Raw genomic sequence first — 19,110 nt, 5'->3', positions numbered from 1 at the left:
GAAATACTGCAGAACAATTTAGAAAACATGAAAATCCTAAGAGGCAGGTACAGGGAAAACCTTTGTCTTTGTTTTACGGCTCTGGGCATTTTGTTTTTTGATTTTCTCTGCCTTTTATTTTTTTAAGATAAATAGACATCTGAGTTTTTTGCTCATTACATCTGTTCTAGAATTTCCAAATTTTAAACTAATAAAACCCAAGCTAGAAAAAGTGCAAATTATCAAACCTCTGGGTACTAGGCAGCAGCCTTTGTGAATGAGTCTGCCTAGTGAAAGGGTTCAGGAGGGACAAAATTATAGTAATTATGTCTCAAATAGCTGGGCTGGGGCAAGTGGGTCTTTTTTACTGCAGTTCTTGCCTTTGGCCAGTAGCAGCAGTTAGTACCCCTGTAGTTTCCAGCGGTTGCCTCTCTGTTTCTCCTGCTGCTCTTCGCTCCTTCACCTCCCGACTTTCCAGAGTTAGGGAGGCAGCCAGCTGTAGTTCAGTCAACTCTCTCACAGTTGGTGCTTCCCTCTTTTGCTGCCCCCTCAGGATGATGGAGAGGAGGAGCCAGGTGGGTTGGGAAAGGAAGTGGTAACTATAAAGAGGGTGAAGCAGAGGAAGGAGGGAAAGGGGAGCCTTAATGAGGATGGATGACAAGGGATAGGCCTACAGTGAGAGAGTGGAAGGGGGAAGCTTGAGATGAGTAGCAAGAAAGAAAGAAGGGAGATATGCCCATTAGAGGTTCCAGAGAAGAGCGCCCAACATCAAACACATTTGCTGTGGTGGGTGTTTGTGGGGAATTTGTGGGCTGTGTAAAGCCCCTACACACCACTTCTGATAAGATGGTGACATTGCAGTTGAGATTGACATTATTTAGAAGTTGAGAGAGGACATGGCAGCAGAAAATGAGGGACAGCATGGAGGAAGAAAGAGCCAGATGCAAAGGGCAAAGTACATCACCAAGCTCCCAATCTTGTAAATTGCTCTATGTGAGTGGATCCCTGTGCCCATGTGGAGCCCCACTGAAGGCAAGAAGGAAAGTCAGATTTTCAAGATGAAATCATTTCAAAGGCAATTTTCTCTATTTTTCACTCACCCTATTTTTTCTCCTAGCAGAACATTTTCTTAGGGCTTGTTTTCACTACTGGGAGATCGACGCTGCTGCAATCGATGCAGCGGGTGTCAATTTAGCAGGCCTAGTGAAGATCGGCAAAATCGATGGCAGAGCGGTCTCTGGTTGACTCTGGTACTCCAGCTCCCCAAGAACAGTAAGGTAAGTCGAGCAGAGAGCGTGTCCCATCGACGCAGCGCAGTGAAGATCCCGGGGTAATTCACATAGCTAGGTAGTGTAACTTAGCTCGACTTTACCCCAGTAGACAAGGCCATGATCTCTTAATACTATAGAGTTTGGTAGAAGTTCTCATACCTGTGTGTGTTTGGCTTGGATTATGATTCTTTGCCATATCATTCTGGTCTTCTGAGCTGATGACCAAAACCAACTCAATTTAGAAAAAAACAGAGGGCATAGTTGTTTCTGATCATCATTACATCATACATTTTCCAGTACTAAAATAACTAGTGTCAAAATAAAAAGTTTAATAGATAAAAAAATCAATTTTGAATCTGTTGTTGTTTCACTGCCAATGAGACACTCTATTGTTTTCCTATTATAAATTTGCATATGTTATTGTTTTATGAGTTAAAAATGCTTTTTTTGGTATCTCAGCTAGGTATCATACAGAATGACTTAGAAAATAAATTAGAAAAGCCTGTTAGATATGATGTCAGCTCCAAAACTGCTTCTAACCTAAATTGTAATGTAGATGAGTTAAATTGTCTACATTTACCTGTAGTCTTGTCAAGCTACAGAGATTTTTTAGTGTGATCACATAGATTTCAGGGAAGTGTGGACTTACACAAAGCTATGCTAAAAATAAATACTGGAGGTAAAAAATAGAATCTGTCCAGTCTCTATGCTATTAAAGCAGGATAAAGTATTTTATTCAGCCTGGGTCTATGATAGCAGAACAGCAACCTGTTGTTCACATTAAAAATAACAGTTATGCGAAACCTATGCATTCCTTTGTTCTCTGTTGCTGCCTGGATCTACATTGCAAAATCAGTGTGTGGCCTGAATTGTTGTTATGCCAGAAGTATTACCTCCTCAAGCAGTTATTCCTCTGAAGTGGTGTATCTCATCATAACACCAGTGTTCCATAGCATGCATTGCCTGCCTGATGGTTTCTGTGTGCAGTTTAAGGTGCTGTGTTTTGGTCTATAAAACCCTAAGTGGCTTGGACCTGCCTCTCCCCAGGTGAAATCCTGGCCACACTGAAGTCAATGCAAGATTGCTATTGACTTCAGTGGAGGTGTTGGAATTGGAGCTCCCTTGCTGTAGAAAACAGGGATCTAGCAAAAAGGTGAGGGCTTCTTGATTAGGGAACTTGCTCCACTCTGGCTCTGAAATAGCCTGGATTTGTTGGGCTTAGCAGAGTGTTTTAAACTCATCTATTTGGTAGTGCTTTTGGGGAGGGCTGAGGGTATGAGTGTAGTGGTGCATATTTTGCTATTTTGAGAGAGTCGCTAGTTAAGTGAAGTGAATGGAGCCTCTGCCATGCTGATGGGTGGTTCTTCCTTCTATAAATGGAAATCTGGAGTGAACTAGCCCATGAGGTGATCTACTGCTTCAGTAAGCCCCAGAGTGCGGGCCACATGCAAAATTTACATTCAGATTGATGTCAGAGCCTATCAAAGAGACTGCCACAGCTGCTGGGCTTAGCTGCTTAATGCCACACCTTGTAGGTTTCTGTTGCGGGGGGCCTTATTCCCAAACCCAAAACAAGATTTTGGTTCATTTCAATTAAATGGTCAGTTCCCTCCTCCCTAATTTAAACCTGGCCCAAAACATTCAAAAGTATTCTTTAAAAGCCACTGGGAAATTATATTTTTGCAAGATAAAATTACAGCAGATAAATGACCGTGTCACTGACATGTTACTTAATCTTAATACACTTTGGTAGATTAGTTGTGTTTAGTATTCTAGGTGAAACTGTAGTGTAGCACCAATCCTTGCACATGCTAAAGGGAAAATGGTGTGCTAGTGATTCAGTCGTTATGCTTGTTGCAGGGAAGAGATTAGAGTAGCGCTTCTTTGTCAGTTCATCTCCTTAACTAATAATATATTATTTATTACAAAGATTTAGTTTCTTAAACCTGTCTTCTTTTTTCTTTTAAAGATATCGCTTACTGTTTGATCTATAGTCTTTAAATATATATAGGTATGTGGGGCTGCAGCACAAGCTACATTTTTTAATGCCATCCAGTTTTATCTAAGTCTGCATTTTATGTTCACAGGGCTAGTTCAAGCACATCTGGAGTCCCCTGTAGCCCAGTGCATAAGGGGCCTTCCACTTCTGTCATCATTTATTTTTCCCTTCCCCTGTATAACCAGACATAAAGTATTAGTGTGAAATTAAAACTCTGGTCTATGTAAAAATGCTGCAGCTCACCTACACTTTTAGTATTGTGCACCCACACACACATACACACACACACACACACATACACGACTTCACCCTTACTGGGTCTGCCTACCACATAAGCCGTCTCCCTCACTGCCCTCCCCACACACAGCACCCAATCTCCCTCACTCTCAATGCACTCACTTTACAGATTACTGTCTCTGCAGGAGCGAGACCCTTTCACCCTCTTCCCACAGGACTAGGTTTGGAAGAAGAGCAGGAGCAGCCCCCGGAGATCTCCTCCTAGGTCTCCTCCTTGTATCCCAGGGTTTCTTGTCTTCCTCTTGGTCATCTGCAAGGAAAGTGCTCTTCTTTCCTGTACCTGTCCCAGGGAGTGAGGCAAGCTGGGCATTCAGCCAGCTGCCAGGGAAATAGCATTTAGTGCAGGGCCCAGATGTGTTTTTCTCCGTTCTCTTTGGGGCCCAGAGTAAATTCCTCCCTGTCAGCTTGTGACATGCTGGAGAGGGAGAAGACAGAGTGGGGAATTCAGGATATTCAGCAATGCACCCAGACAAGGACTGTGTTTCCTCCTGGCAGGTAGTGGTGGAGGCCCGACTGCAAGACAGAGTGGGGAACTTCTCTCATGTTCCTAGTATGGTGTTTTTGAAGGAGGAGGGAGAACTGGAGGAAGCTGCCACAGTGTGTTCCCAACATGCTATGTCAGGTCCACCAGCCTGTCATAAACTAGCCAATCAGAAAACAGTTTTTAATGCCAGTTATAAAATATAAGTAACTTTTTCATGGCATTTTTGTCTTCTGTATGATTTTGCATATCAGAAGCGATGTGTCCGAAGAAGCAGACAAAATAAGAACATATTTCCATCAGAAGTACAGATCAGAGTGAGTCACAGTGGGTGGAATAGGATGGGAAAGAAGGGAATTGTGTATCCTCTACAACTGCTGCCCTGTATTCTGGGCACCATGTCTGCATATTTGAATCTAGAATGGTATATTCTGTGTATATACACCTCTACCCCGATATAATGCGACCCGATATAACACGAATTCGGATATAAGGGGGTAAAGCAGTGCTCCAGGGGGCGGGGCTGCGCACTCCGGTGGATCAAAGCAAGTGCGATATAACACTTTTCCACCTATAACACGGTAAGATTTTTTGGCTCCCGAGGACAGCGTTATATCGAGGTAGAAGTGTAAGATTTTTTAACTCTAGATGTACAATGCTTTTTCATACAGTGGCACACTTATAGAGTGAGAGTGAAATAAGCACTGAGTATCTGACCCACAAGGGAAATGGAGGATTTCAGTTTATGTGGCAAAAATGGTGGAAGGAAAAAGGCACATTTTAAAATTGGTCTCCCCATCCTGTGCTAAATATCCAAATGTTCCATAGAATAACTGTAACTCCTAGTGGTGTCCTTTAAAAGATAGTCAGTATTGGATCTGTGGGTCTCCTTTAAAGATTTTTGTTTCAACAGATCTACTTCTTTCTCTCATTCCCTTGTTGTTTGACTCTGCCCTTGTCAGTGCTACTGTTCTGACAATCAACAGGGATAGCAGCATGCAACATTAAATCTGCTCATGGGAGAGCAGGCGAGACAGTGTCTTAAAACTGGGACATCTGGTGGTTCTACTGTTAAGCATAAGTGGAGAGCACTAGTTAAAATACTGGTTCAGTACTGTTCAATACTGTTTGGAAATGGCATGACTAAACAGCATTTGGTGGGTAGTAAAATGCAGTTGTAAAAAAAGTCAGTTTTATCACAAAACCACCTTCTCCCTCTTCACCCCCAGAATAACAAACTTTCAAGTAAGAAGTGAGCTCATGAAAACAGCAAAATTAAACTGGATTCCAGTTAGTAAAGGAATGTCAATGCAAGGCAGGGATAAGTTTGCGAGAGCTAGTATTATGTGTGGATTCTTGTATTTGATCATGAATATGTAGGGACATCCTTTCAATAAAAAGAAAGAGTTCTGGTAGGAAAGGTGGATTGTAAAAACAAAACAAAACAAAAATCCTCTCTCTCTCTCTCTCTCTCTCTCTCTCTCATATCGAACAAAAATACTTGATATGCAGTTTGCAATCTTGACAGCAAAACCAGCATGTCTTTGCTCAGTTCCCCTAAATGTTATCTGAGTTCATTCCATTAAAAATTAGGTTGTCTCATCACCTGAACTTGAGATAAAAAGTAATAAAGTAAATATATTAAATGAAAATGTAGCAATTAGACCAAAAGTTATGTTGTTTCATGAGTATCAGAACAGACCAATCAGTGAAAGTGCCTTTATATTTAGCTCACTGTAACTGTAAAGGCCTACTACTATGCTTTAATTTGACCAAACCATAGTATAAGGTTTGTTATAAGCACTGCATGACTTTTATTGCCTTGAAGATGAAAGTTCCTTTATAAACTGACATCCAGTTTTTGCTGACCCAATGAAATAGTATTGTACATCACATGTGCAATACGGACACCATATGTAATATTCCTCCAGATTTAGCCACTTTTGCGTGTATTAGACAGAACCTGGGACATGTTTTCATAATTTCTTTAATATACTGCTACCTCGATATGACGCCACCCGATATAACATGAATTTGGATATAACGCGGTAAAGCAGTGCTCCGGGGGGGGCGGGGCTGCGCACTTCGGTGGATCAAAGCAAGTTCAATATAACGCGGTTTCACCTATAACGCGGTAAGATTTTTTGGCTCCCAAGAACAGCGTTATATCGAGGTAGAGGTGTAGATGCTTAAGTTACTTTAATATGATTTTTTTCTGCTCTCCAAAAGTAGAATTATTTCTTTTATTAGGTCAGCATTAAGAATGGAAGTAGGACCGTATGGTTTCACCATCTTGTCTTTGCAGCAAACATTACCTTAAAAATGTTGTGCAAGGAATTAAGAAGAAACTGCACTGAGAGAAATGTTCAGTGTTTTAGCAGAGCGTAAGTGTTCCACTACTCTACATTACTCTGCAAGTTGCCTATGTCACTCTTAGTCAAGTATTAAACCTCTTTTATTTCACTGAAAGTCTTTTTTAAAACAAATGGCAAGTGTCAAATAGTGTTATCTTTTGAAATCCTGTTGCAGCAGTTCCACTATGAATTACCATGTCCATTCAAGACTTTTTCCGTTTCTTCCACACCTTTTTTCTTCTTCTGTCCTTTCTAGAGCTGAAAGAAACATGCTTGCCTTTAGTTTGCATGCATTTCGATAAACTTTTGCAGTGAGTTTTGTTTTTACAGTTTAGCAACAGCTAACCCCACACAAATGTTCAGGTTTTGAATTACAAAAAAATGGGAAGAATTTGGGCAAAATGAGTTTGGTAGAATTTGTTGCTAACTCAGTGAACTTCATCAAGCTTGTGGTAAAACTCACCATTTTCATTGATCATTTTGCTGCTTCTAAAAGCCAGAGAGAGCCCCGCCCCCCAAATATTGTCAAAAACCTTTTTTTTCTTTTTTAAGTGATATTGCTCAGAATATACTAGAGATGAAATTGTGTGTGTGTGTGTGTGTGTGTGTGTGTGTGTGTGTGTGTGTGTGTGTGTGTGTTTACCTTTGGGAACTTTTTCTTGGTAAATACATGATCATACAACCAAAACTTGGTTTGTACTATTTCCACTCTAAACCGGCAGTAGTAGAAGGGCATTTCTTTACATCAAACATATAGTTGGAAAGAGAACTGATATCAGCAGAGCTGGTGCTGAGAGTAAGGGGAAAACAAATGCTGGAGGATTAAAGGACTGCTCTGCCCTTCTTCTACAACCCTGTATGGGTGAGGGAACCTGCTGGCTTCCTCCTCTATGGCTCCTGTATGAGGAGCTAACACCTATGGTCCTCTCTTAACAAGAAGTCAGGAGACAGAGCCACAGAGTCAGCCTGATACTGGTGAGTTTACGGGGTGTGGTGCACATGGGGTTGTGTGAGCAAATAGGGGGAACACCTGAAAATGTCTCTGAGCACAGTAGTTGGGAAAATAAGTTCCTTCAGCTTAGGGCAATAAAGCACAATCTCAGGAACTATTATTTTCCTTAGGGAAATAATGTCCTCAGAGCCAGTCAGTATTTGTATTATATTAACTTTTCATGGGCTGCAGAGATCTCAGTTTTATGTAAACTCTGTACATATGTTGGGACACTAAAGTAAGTTTACAAATACTGCATTTCAAATTACACTAGAATCACTTCCAGGGGACCTGTTTTTTTTTTTTTTTTTCTAAATAGAAAGATTAGTTTATGTCTTGTGAAATGTATATATATAGTCAGAACTCTTGTGTATCACAGACCATAGAATTTCATCATGAAAGCATGTCTGTATAACTAGGTTTTATACCATGAGCAATTCTCCTCTAGCAGGATAGGAGTGAAGCCAATGGGTTTTATCCTGCAGGAGTAGGGAGGGGACTCTATTTTACAATTGGACGGATCTCTTGGCAGTGTTACAGACAAGGAGAGCTGCAAAAAGCAACTTCCAACTAAGACCAGCTTAACTCATCTCCTAATGGCTCAGTTCCTTTAGATTTGTCAGGTAGAGCTGCAGTTTAGAGATGGCTTAGTCTCAGCTGTATTAACATGGATGGTGCACATGCAGAGCCAGATGGTGTCCAGATCTCTGCTCCTCTCTCACTCTCCACATGCAAGGGAATATCAGCAACCTCTCCCTCCCCCCTTGTACTGCTGATCCACTTGCTGCCAGTGCTTGACTGAGCTAGCAAAATGCCCTCTCCTTGTCGCCACATTCACGGTGGTGATCTCTCTTAAGGGAGAACCCCAGGTTCAGACCCAGTCAACAGGATTAGCCAAAGTATATGGACAGAGATGCAGAACTCATGCAAAGGGACAACGCTTCTTCATTGATGGCTTTCTGCCAGGGGCCGAGCCTCAAAATCTCCACAGAATCTTCAGGGTTTTGGATCCAGATACAAGGTTTCTTCACCACTCTTATAACTAATGAATGCATAAGAAACTCCACAAGGGTGGAACCTAACATGGTGTTTGTCTGGCCATTACATATGTATCTACATGGTGGTGTGATTGGACCCTAGAATCTATCAGCTGCAGGCTTATTCCCTTGTCTCCAGGGTCCCCTCCCTGCTCCTGCAGGATAAAGCTCGTTGGCTTTACTCCTGTCCTGCTAGAGGAGAATTGCTCAGACACAATAGTAATGGGCATGGTATAAGAGCCTAGTTATACAGATGCTTTCATGACAAAATTCTATGGCTTGTTATATGCAAGATGTCTGACTAGATGATCTTATGGTCCCTTCTGGGTTTTGGCCTTAAAATCTATGAAATGGTCACTCCATATTTTGCTTATCTCCTCTTGACCCTCACCTGGAGTTCTTCAGATCCCGTCATCTCCCACTGAAAGAACCTTCCAAAACAGTTGCCCCTAGAGAGACACTGACAAATTCTCCAATGTTAATGTCACCACTGACCGTTACTAACTCTTCCTCTTGCTGTTCTTTAGCTTGCCTGCTTTAAATTGACTCCCCAGCAGAGGAAAGGAGGGCAGAGATTGAAATGTCTCTCAGAGGCCCTCCACTTTGTCCCTAACCAGCCTTACATTTACAACATATAACATAGAAACTCAAACATGCCTGATAGCATTGGAAAATGAACCTCGCAACATAGCCCCCATCACTTTGTTGGGCAAAACAGGCATAGTCTCCCAGAATAACTGTCGGATCTTACACCCGGACCCAGCATGGTTATATCTGACAGCCTAGATGCTGGCTGGCTGACTGACCAATATCCACCAAAAGAAGCTATTGAGCGAAATTCAGAATATTTTGCTCCAAAGTAGGAAAGCTTCAACTAGAATGACTTGTAAAGCGAAGTGGAAGAGGTTTTATATTTGAACACGTCAGCACCAGCTGCCTCCTTTGACAGCACCGATTTTAGCAGTATTGGACTTTCTACTAACTCTGAAACAACCTGGAGTTTCTATTAGTTCTGTAATGGTACATCTAACAGTGATATCTGCACATCACCCTCCTGTCCAGGGCCACACTGTATTTTCTCACTCTAGATTGCTTAAGGGCCTTATTCATGTTTTTTCTCCAGTTTGGAAGCCCCCTGCTGAATTCACAGAGTTAATGGGTGTTTGCTTTGAGCCCTTAGTAACCTGTTCCTTATACCACATGTCAATAAAGGCTGCTTTTTAGTATCCATTATGTTAGCTCGATAGCTACGGTAGATTCAGGCCCTCGTGGTGGTCCCCCTTACAAAGTGTTTCATAAGGATGGGGTTACTATCAGGGCCACATCTCAAATTCCTGCCCAGTATTGATTCAGAGTTCCAAATGAATCCATTTATTCATCTTACAGTTTTATTCTTCAAACTTTGCTCAGTTCAAGGGGAAAATAAACTTCATACACTTGATGTATTAAGGCAGGGCATTGTCATATTACCTTAAGAGAATAAAACCATTCTGGTACACACCTAGACTGTTTGTGGTCTGTGCTGATCAGGTTAAGGGTCAGACAATTTCCTCACAGAGATTATCAAATGTGGCCGCCAACAATATGATAATATGCTACGAGCTAATGAGGCTAACCACCTTAGAGCACATTGCACTAGAGCCCAGGCAACCTTTGCTGTTTGTTTGGAGAATGTCCCTATTTCTGAAATTTGTAAAGCAGTGATTTGGAGCTCAGTCCACACATTTGCAAGACACTTTTCCTTAGTAGAGGATTCCAGGCTGGATGTCCATTTTGGTAGGGTTGTCCTGCAATCATTTTTTAATTAGGACTAAGTATTCAGTTCCAAGCAAACAGAAAACTTTTTTGTTTGCATTGTTGTTCTATCCTTGTTGTTCCCATGATATGCGAGAGACAAGGTAGGTGGGGCAATATCTGTTACTGGAACAACTTCTGTCGGTGGAAGAGACAAGATTTCAAGCTTCACAGAGCTCTTCTTCAGGTCCGGAAAGGGTAATCAGAGTGTCACAGCTAAATACAAGGTGGGACAGATTGTTAAACCTAAGGGATTAACACATGATGCAAGAAACCACTTAAAATGAAGAGGGCAATTAACACCTCTGCAGTCTGAGGACAAAGGACAAATTGTTGTAATGAGCTATACAACCAGTTTATCTGTTGAGACCTGTTTCAGAGGGGTAGCCGTGTTAGTCTGTATCAGCAAAAACAACAAGGAGTCCTTGTGGCACCTTAGAGACTAACAAATGTATTTGGGCATAAAATGTCATGGGATTATAGCCCACGAAATCTTATGCCCAAATAAATTTGTTAGTCTCTAAGGTGCCACAAGGACTCCTCGTTGTTTCTGTTGAGACCATGATTTTTAGTGTGTAACCTGGTTATGAATTTAATTTTCCAGGCTCATCTTTTGGAGGTGTTGTAAAGGTTTCCTTTGAGAATGAGGACTGATAGGTCAACTATGGAATTATCATTTCTTAAAAGTGTTCACTCATGTGACAATGAGCTGCCTTTCTTCCACTACTGCGGTGTTCCACTCCTCTGGGATTCTGAAGCAACTGAGAGACAGTTGAGGCTGCTCCACTCTTTATGCCTTCGGGTCGGGACAGGGAGTGAAGATATCTGGTATCCATACAAAATCAAAATAATGCTGGCCAAAATAATTTGATGATAATCTGATTTTGCATACATGGGGTGCTTGAGAATCAGGAGTGGAATCCATGTGGACATCACAGCTCTGAGAACTACAGTTACTGTAAGGTAAATATCCATTCTTTATTGTTATTTCTTTTATCCCCTTTTTTGCCTCACAAAAGGTAATTAGGCCATAAACAGAGATCTGACAACTAATTTTATTTGCAGCAAAATTAATACATAAGCAAACAGATAATTTTAGTGGAGCAAAATTAAAATATATATATTTTAATGATGTTTTCAACACACCAAATCTCATTTCTCTCCTCCCCCTATAACTCCGTAGACTTTTCTACTTCAGTATGCATAGAAATATTTGCTAATTTTTGTAAACAAATGTTCTCTTATTGATTATTCCCGAATGTTCAGCAGGCCCTACTGGTCTCAATCCATGGTACAAAGTTGCTTTTTATTTCTTTCTTCTGTTCTCTGGCTCCCTTCAGAGAGGGAATAATCTGAGGGAAAAGACATTACCTTTCCTACAGCTAAATTTTCATTGACATTAATAGGAGTCAGGTGGCCAAATCCCTGCACACAGCTTTGAAAATTTAAGGTTTAGTGTTTTTTCTGGGCAGATTCTTACATTGCCAGAGTTCTGAATCATCTGAAAAGATATTAAATATGTAACTATACAATGTCAGCAGTGCCTAGAGAGTTTATCTCCAAAATTATCACCTGCCTTCAAAAAAACTATAACCCTAAAGTATTGATTGGTTAAAAGGTAGCTGATAAAGATTAAGCCAGCAACCCTGGCAGATTACTCTAATCAAATGAAAAGAATATTAACAGGGCTAGTCACTGTTCTGATAATGTTTTGTTTGAAATTCAGAGACCTTGTCTAAAGTTGTGTTTCATTCTTTTTGAATATTTTTGCTAGACATTAAAATAAATTGCAGGAAAGAGAGAGAAAAATATCGGAATATAAAACACATTTTAGGGAATGAATTTAGGAAGTTTCCATTTGTAGTAAAATGTGCATGGTACAGTATGGTAAACAGTTGAAACTTTTCAGAATCTTTATACAGTATGCGCAGTAGTCAGCCATTAGGGCCCTGATTCAACAATGCATATAAGTGCATGCATAACATTGAACATGTGAGTAATCCCATGCAAGTCGATGGAACTACTCGTGTGCTTAAAGTTACATGTGCATTTAAGTGTTTTGCTGAATTAGAGTCCAGGGTGGCACAAAACCCAACATTTTCATTTGCAGGAGGCTCATTTTAAATATTTTTTTTCTGTTTTTGGAAGGTCACAGCTTCAGAAAATGTGTTTGAAAAAAGCTAAAAACTCAAAGCAAAAGGCATGTGAAATCAGATTGTTTTACCTGATTGGGGTCAAACCCATTACAGTTTGGATAATTTCTTATCTGCTTATGTGGCCTTCATCACCAGAGTCCAAGTGCCTCACCAACAGTAATGAATTTATCTTCACAATGCCCCTACGAGGTAGGGAAGTATTAATATCCACATTTTGTACAGAGAGAGGAGGGAAGCACAAAAGGATTAAGGGTCAGAGTCTGATACCCTGGGCCTGGCTGGGTAACACCTTACTCCATGAGTATTCCTGTTGACTTCAGTTCGATGACTCTTGGAGTAAAACATACCACCCGATACGAGAAAGGGTATCAGAACTAACTCTAGACGGCTTGATCAAGGTCACAGAAGAAGTGTGTGACAGAGCTGTTAATTGAACCATTGGATCTCTTAAATCCAGTCCATGGCCTCAACCATAAGTCTATCCTTCCACTCAAAGCTACAACTAAAGCCTCAACTTTGCCCTAGTTTGCTCAAAAACTGGCCGAGCCTTGTTTGAAACTCCAACCAGGTTTGCTGGTTTTGACTTTTGTCAGCAACATTTTGCACAGCTCTGAAGGCCATCAACCTTATACAATATTCTGTAGAGTGAGATATTGTGAAATATCACTTGGAAAAGAACAACACTTGTGCCTGGGTCTCCAGTGTGTAACAGATAGTTTCATCCAGCCAAAGGCTGAGTTGTGGTTTATTCTATTTAGAGAATTTTCTGTTGAATTCCAGGATTGAGCTAATACACCATGTCCTAGGATATTGAAATCAGAGAGAGAGAGAGAGAGAGACTAGTACAGGATAATGGATTCATTTTCATCAGTCATGGAGGATATTATTAAATCACTAACTCTTATTGAAACAATGTGTCTTCCATTAATAATATCACTGCAACTTCATAACCTTTCCTACTTAGGAAGTCTGAAGTGGCTTGTAAAAGGCGAAGAAAAGGTTTTGGAATTGAAACTAATTGCCATGTAGTTGGTTTGTTTTTGTATTGTTTTTTAATTGCACCGAATTTTAAGGCACAGTGTATAAATGCGGGTTTAAAAGTTTTTATCAGCGCTGTAGACAAATTTGGAATTAAAATCAAGAACAATCTGAAATGTTGGGTTGCTCCACTTTTAAAAATAAGTTCCCTTCTCATTTGCAATTAAAATGTTTGGAATTTGCATAAAATGTGTGAAATTAGAGATAATTGAAATACAGTAGCTATAAATGTGTCTGCGCCATTTGAAAAATAAATAAAATGTCCACTAAAAGGGTGCTAAAGCCATACCCCCATCTCTTGTTTCTCACATTTGGCTCTCTGGTATTTTTCACACTTTTATAGCTAATTTTTATTGCAAAACAATATGTTACATTTGTAGCAGTTGTGGGAATGCAGAATAGCCCCTGGCAGCTTTGTAAAAAATGGAATGTTAGGAACACATTTAGAAGAATACAGTTTTCAATTTCATCCACAGCACTGGTGTCATGGAATCACATTAAGTGTGAGAAAGAAAGAAAGAAAGAAAGAAAGAAAGAAAGAAAGAAAGAAAGAAAGAAAGAAAGAAAGAAAGAAAGTGCAAATGTTATGGAAAATACTTTAAATAAATGTTCCATCCTCATTTTATTCCCTTTCTAATATTTTTGATGAGATCCCCCCAAATGCCCCCCGAGGGACTGCAGTAAAAGCCAGAACCCAGGTCAGAGCTGTTAAAAGCCCATGTTTAAAGTGCCACAGCTAAGAGTTAATCCTGGAAAACTTGTTTCTATTATATGGCATAAATAAAGGGTACCCCACTGGAGAATGCTACAGCACCTCTGTTTGGATGGGAGAGAGAAATCTCTGCTGAAGAACAAATTCTGCTGGTAACGCGGATTCGGCGGCATGCCTGCGGGAGGTCCGCCGGTGCTGCGCCATTGGTGTACCCGCCGCCGAATTGCCGCCGAAGCCGCGGGACCAACGGACCTCCCACAGGCACACTGCCGGAAGCTGCCTGCCTGCTGCCCTCACAGCGACCAGCAGGCCGCCCCCTGCAATTTTCTGCCCCAGGCACATGCTTGCTGCGCTGGTGCCTGAGCCGCCCCTGCTGAGCACCAGGGCATGAATGCCACAGCTATATTTTGCGTAACTCAAAGCACTGTCTCCAACGTGTACCTCAGTGGAAAGATTTTTCCTTTTCATTCTGTAGCCCAAGGCTATTTGGATCTTTTACCACCTCCAAACTGATGGCTATTTTAGCAGCTAATATAAACGTATCTTCAGTCAGACAACAGGGTGTGCTGCACATGGTGCATTCTCCCTAAGCGGCACCATCTCCTTCATATACTCCGAGTTCTGCTGGCCCAGCACGTTAACATTCATCTTTGTTGCCAGATCTTTGTTGTCTTGGCTGCAGAGCAAAATGCTTCTGATGTGCAAACAAGTTCGCGCAAGGGACTGTATCTTTCACAGATAGAACTGGAAATAAGGACCTCTATCATATTGCCAAATTACACTTTATTAGCATTTGCACTAGTGAATGCCTAACACTGGAATGTGTATGACTATCTTACCGTATATATGAATCATGCAGATATTAAAAAAAAAAAAAAACAGGAGTACTTGTGGCACCTTAGAGACTAACAAATTTATTAGAGCATAAGCTTTCGTGGGCTACAGCCCACTTCTGCATCCGAAATGGTCTGTAGCCCACGAAAGCTTATGTTCTAATAAATTTGTTAGTCTCTAAGGTGCCACAAGTGCTCCTGTTCTTTTTGCGGATACAGACTAACACGGCTGCTACTCTGAAAGCAGATATTTCTGTAACTCCAATCTTGGAACTCAAAAAATGTCATTCATTTAATGCCTCGTGCCTCTTTTTTAGTGAAGCTATACTCTGATGTCCTGTCATTTTTGATGCTGTGAGGTGTTTCTGTTACTGGGGAACACCAAATCGTTGCTTTGGTGTAGAAATGGGCAGCTATTCAAATACTCCGCATCTAAGAAAAACAACAACAACAACAAAAACAAAACCAAACACAAAAAACACCACTGCATTTTGATCTAATTCCATACAATACTGAATCAGGACACCTGGTTGAAGGTTGCTGCACCAATCTGTCAGTATTCCCAATCCTAGAATATCATTTCTGGAAAGAGTGTTTTCTGGAGGTGTTACTTGTGGAAGAAAATCATGCCAAAGAAAAAGCGTTCCCATGCAGGTACTGTACTATAGGTAAAGGAAAGAGTTATTTTAACACCTGGGCGTCCTTTAGCTGTCTACCTATTATCTGATACAGTCAGGCACAGGAACCTTGTGACACTCACAATTTGGCATTTAAATGATTTTATATATATAAATAAGATGAATGTGCTCAGAGCTCTTTTATCTCGACCCTACATCCCAGTAGCAGAGATGTTGATGTGCACTGGTCTGAATCGGGAACTTCACAACAAACCTTCCATGGTTCCTGCCTTTTGAAATAAGGCTTACTAGGGCGCGGCAGACTTTCAGCATGTTTTGTACAGCCCTGAAAATTTAAGAGCTAGATTGTACTGTCCTCAACTCACGGCAATGACTTAAAATCCACAAAGTCACCCTGCCCCATGAGGGACTGTGTTTCAGGCCGACACAATCGCTCTGGGGCCATTTTTTGTGCATGGGGCAAAACAAGGATGGGACCATGGTCACACACCCTCTTTGCCCCTCTACATCCTTTTTTAGTGTTCTCCTTAAGGGGGAGCAGAAGTGAGTAGTCCTAGTACTGTTCAGGTTGCACAACTATGACACTGTGTAAATAATAATAGCCAGCTGCCATTATATAATAACTGCTTTGGAAGGTGGGACAGAATGAGACGAGGGGGTGAAAGCCGGTGCTGAAATATTCAGTGGTTGATTAGATCAAACTCTGAAGAGACCAGTGCAGACGATAATCCTGCATTTAGTGTAGGGGGATTCATCAAGCAATCACCGTGTTCCTTTCCAACCCTATCATCTCTGAGTCAAGGTACAGGAATGCACAGGCAGTGCAGAAAGCTGAAACAGAGAACCCCAACACAGAGCTCTTCCACTGATTTCTGTGATGGTCTCCTCTCCCTCATCCATTTAATTTCTGCTCAATTTAATGTCCCACAGGGGCCAGAAGTCTGAGTGATCAAGTATAGAAACTGTCTCTCTTTCATAGATAGAAGACTAGGCTAGTCTAAACTTACTGACTGACATGCAAAATTGATCATTTCAAGAGCCTTTTGTATCACACAAAACTTCAAGCTGAGAACCCAAGGCATTTCCTTTCATCAACCTGGTTCTAATTTGATCAAAGCACTAAAAAAATTCAACCCACCTTATTTCCTGTCCAGCTCTTTTACACTTTACAGCATATTATATATCCATCTCCTCTCCCTGAATTTTAAGAAGCAACTAGTTATATAATTGGATCAACAGTTGCCAATCACTCCAGCGTAACATTACATTTTTACTGACAGCCTCTAATTTTGAAGTTATTTTTTACTATGAATGTGAATATATTATACTTGTATATACATTAAGACAATTAGAGGATTCCCTTAAGGAAAATAAGGGTTCAAATAGCACCAGCAGTATAGGTAAACCAACAGAACTGAAGGTTCACCCTTGTTGCAACCGTATGGCATGCTAGCAGAAGGAAGGCTTGGAGTACTATCAGTGTGGTGCTTCTATTAGTCCTACCAGAAAATCAGAATATTACTGCAGTAATGAAGCTGACCATATTTATGTGCTCATGCACAGTAGACACCAAATTTATTTTCTGGCCCCAAATCCTAATGGCTCAAATGAGAATTTTGTAACAAAACAAAACAAAAATTCTGCCTCAGAGCAACTCATTGTGGATACTGCATGTGCGATACACTATGCTACTTCATTATGCAATTATAATTTACATGTGTAACAACAGCAGGCACTATTTCATTTCAATAATTTATACAATTATATAGGATTGTTAAAAATGCAAATAATATTTTTCTCCCCTATGCTTGAGACGTAACAATGTTCTTTGAAAGACCTTGAATTTTGTCTGAGTAGCATCTCCATAAATAAAACTGAGTGACAACCTTTTAGAAAACGCCATGTTTTATACCATTAATTCACAGATAAGCATTGTTAGTCAAATAAGCATTTAAATCCCAATAGCCTGAATATTTCAATACCTAGCAGCAAACAAATAAATAGAATATGCACAATGGCAAGCAAATTATAGAAAATATTCCATAGAGTTGACATTTGAACTCATCACCTCTTAGGTAAAGGTGAACAACTATTAATATAATTTCATTATTACTAGGACCATTTTTTTGTTTGCATGCCATTCATTCCCCAATGTATTATCTTGAAAGAATTAAATCAGTAAAATGTAGCTTAAGCAATAATAATATAAAGAGAAAACAGTACGTTTTCTTTTGTTTATTGACCACTCCAAGCGCACGCATTGGTGGCACATACCTGTTTGCTTGACTATGTAATATAAAAAATAAACCAGTTTATCCTGAGCATTCTCATTCTTTGGCCTACTGGAAAAGCACAGGAGCAAAATATAGCTCTGAACCGTTGACTGTAATTAAAATGTTTTAACAATTTGCAGAATAAGTGAGAAAATTCAGCTGAAGGGACTTCTGAATTCAGATATGTGTGTTTGTTTTTAAGTAATCATGGATTATTTTTAGTAGTAGTAGTAGTAGTACTATTTTATTTATTCCATTCAACCTGTATTTATTTAAATAACAAATCAGGATAGGTGCCTGGCACTTCAGACAAGTGCTTGTTATACACAAGCTGATAAAATGAAGTAACTGGGTTTATCACTTTTGAAGCCTGTTTTACAGTACCACGTTTTTTTCTTTGGCAATTCATGCTGTTTTTTTTTTAAGTAATGCGATAAACCCACTTCAACATCCTCCTGTATAAAATTGATTGTTGATGAGACACATGGTCATCTTCATCTGCTGCTGTGTCCCTTTCTTTAAAACAAAACAAAACAAAACAAAAAATGAACAAAACCACAAGCAGTATGTGCAGATTGAATTTAGGATATTCTCCATGGGGGAGAAAAAAATCCATATAATCTACAAGAAAAATCCCCCCCCCTCGCAACCCCCTAAAGATGAGAGCAATATTAAAATTCACATTTTCATATCCACTACAGATTAATGTGGTTCAAGATAGATACTTAGTTCTCTGTTCGTTTCCCATGCACCTTCACAGTGAAGTTGATAGAAATTACTACAGCGGAATGCTTAAAGCAGATGTTATCCCATTAATTAGCTCTGGACCTGAGTAGGCTCAAGACTTTCCCATTTTCAGGCCGATAGGAATTGGTCCCAGTGAGCGTGCTCCATATCCACATTTAGTATCATCTCATAAACAGCAGTGAAAACACAGCAGGCCCTTGATGAAGATACATTAGCTTATTTCTAATTTAAAGTTATGTTGCTTAACCTTAATGTAATTGGTCACTGGTGACCAACTGTTTGTATAGTGAGTTGATGACCAAAGAGATGTAATAAATTATAAAACTCACTGCTTAAATGGAGGGAATGACTGTTCTGTTAAAAGCCTTGTGTGTAATAATGGTAAAATAATTGCACCTCAAACAGAATAGCTGTGAATCTGTTAATACTAACAAAGTCTTTCTCCGGGAGGTTAGTTTCATCCCTTTTTAAAGCAAGTATATGAAACACTTACATCTTTTTTTTTTCCTT

The 19,110-nt window shown here is 40.2% G+C and overlaps 1 long non-coding RNA gene across 2 annotated transcripts in view; it reads left to right on the top strand.

Annotated features, from left to right (window-relative positions):
• Window positions 1–1,102: 1,102 nt before the first annotated feature.
• LOC117874306 overlaps window positions 1,103–19,110 on the top strand; it is a 104,683-nt gene continuing 86,675 nt past the window's right edge. For both annotated transcript variants that reach the window (XR_004644938.1, XR_004644936.1), the window contains exon 1: window positions 1,103–1,256. This is a non-coding gene — a long non-coding RNA (uncharacterized LOC117874306). The remainder of the gene's footprint in view (window positions 1,257–19,110) is intronic.

Source organism: Trachemys scripta, chromosome 3 (assembly GCF_013100865.1).
Source record: "Trachemys scripta elegans isolate TJP31775 chromosome 3, CAS_Tse_1.0, whole genome shotgun sequence".
NCBI classification, from domain to species: Eukaryota; Metazoa; Chordata; order Testudines; family Emydidae; genus Trachemys; species Trachemys scripta.
This window is presented reverse-complemented; position numbering and strand designations above follow the sequence as displayed.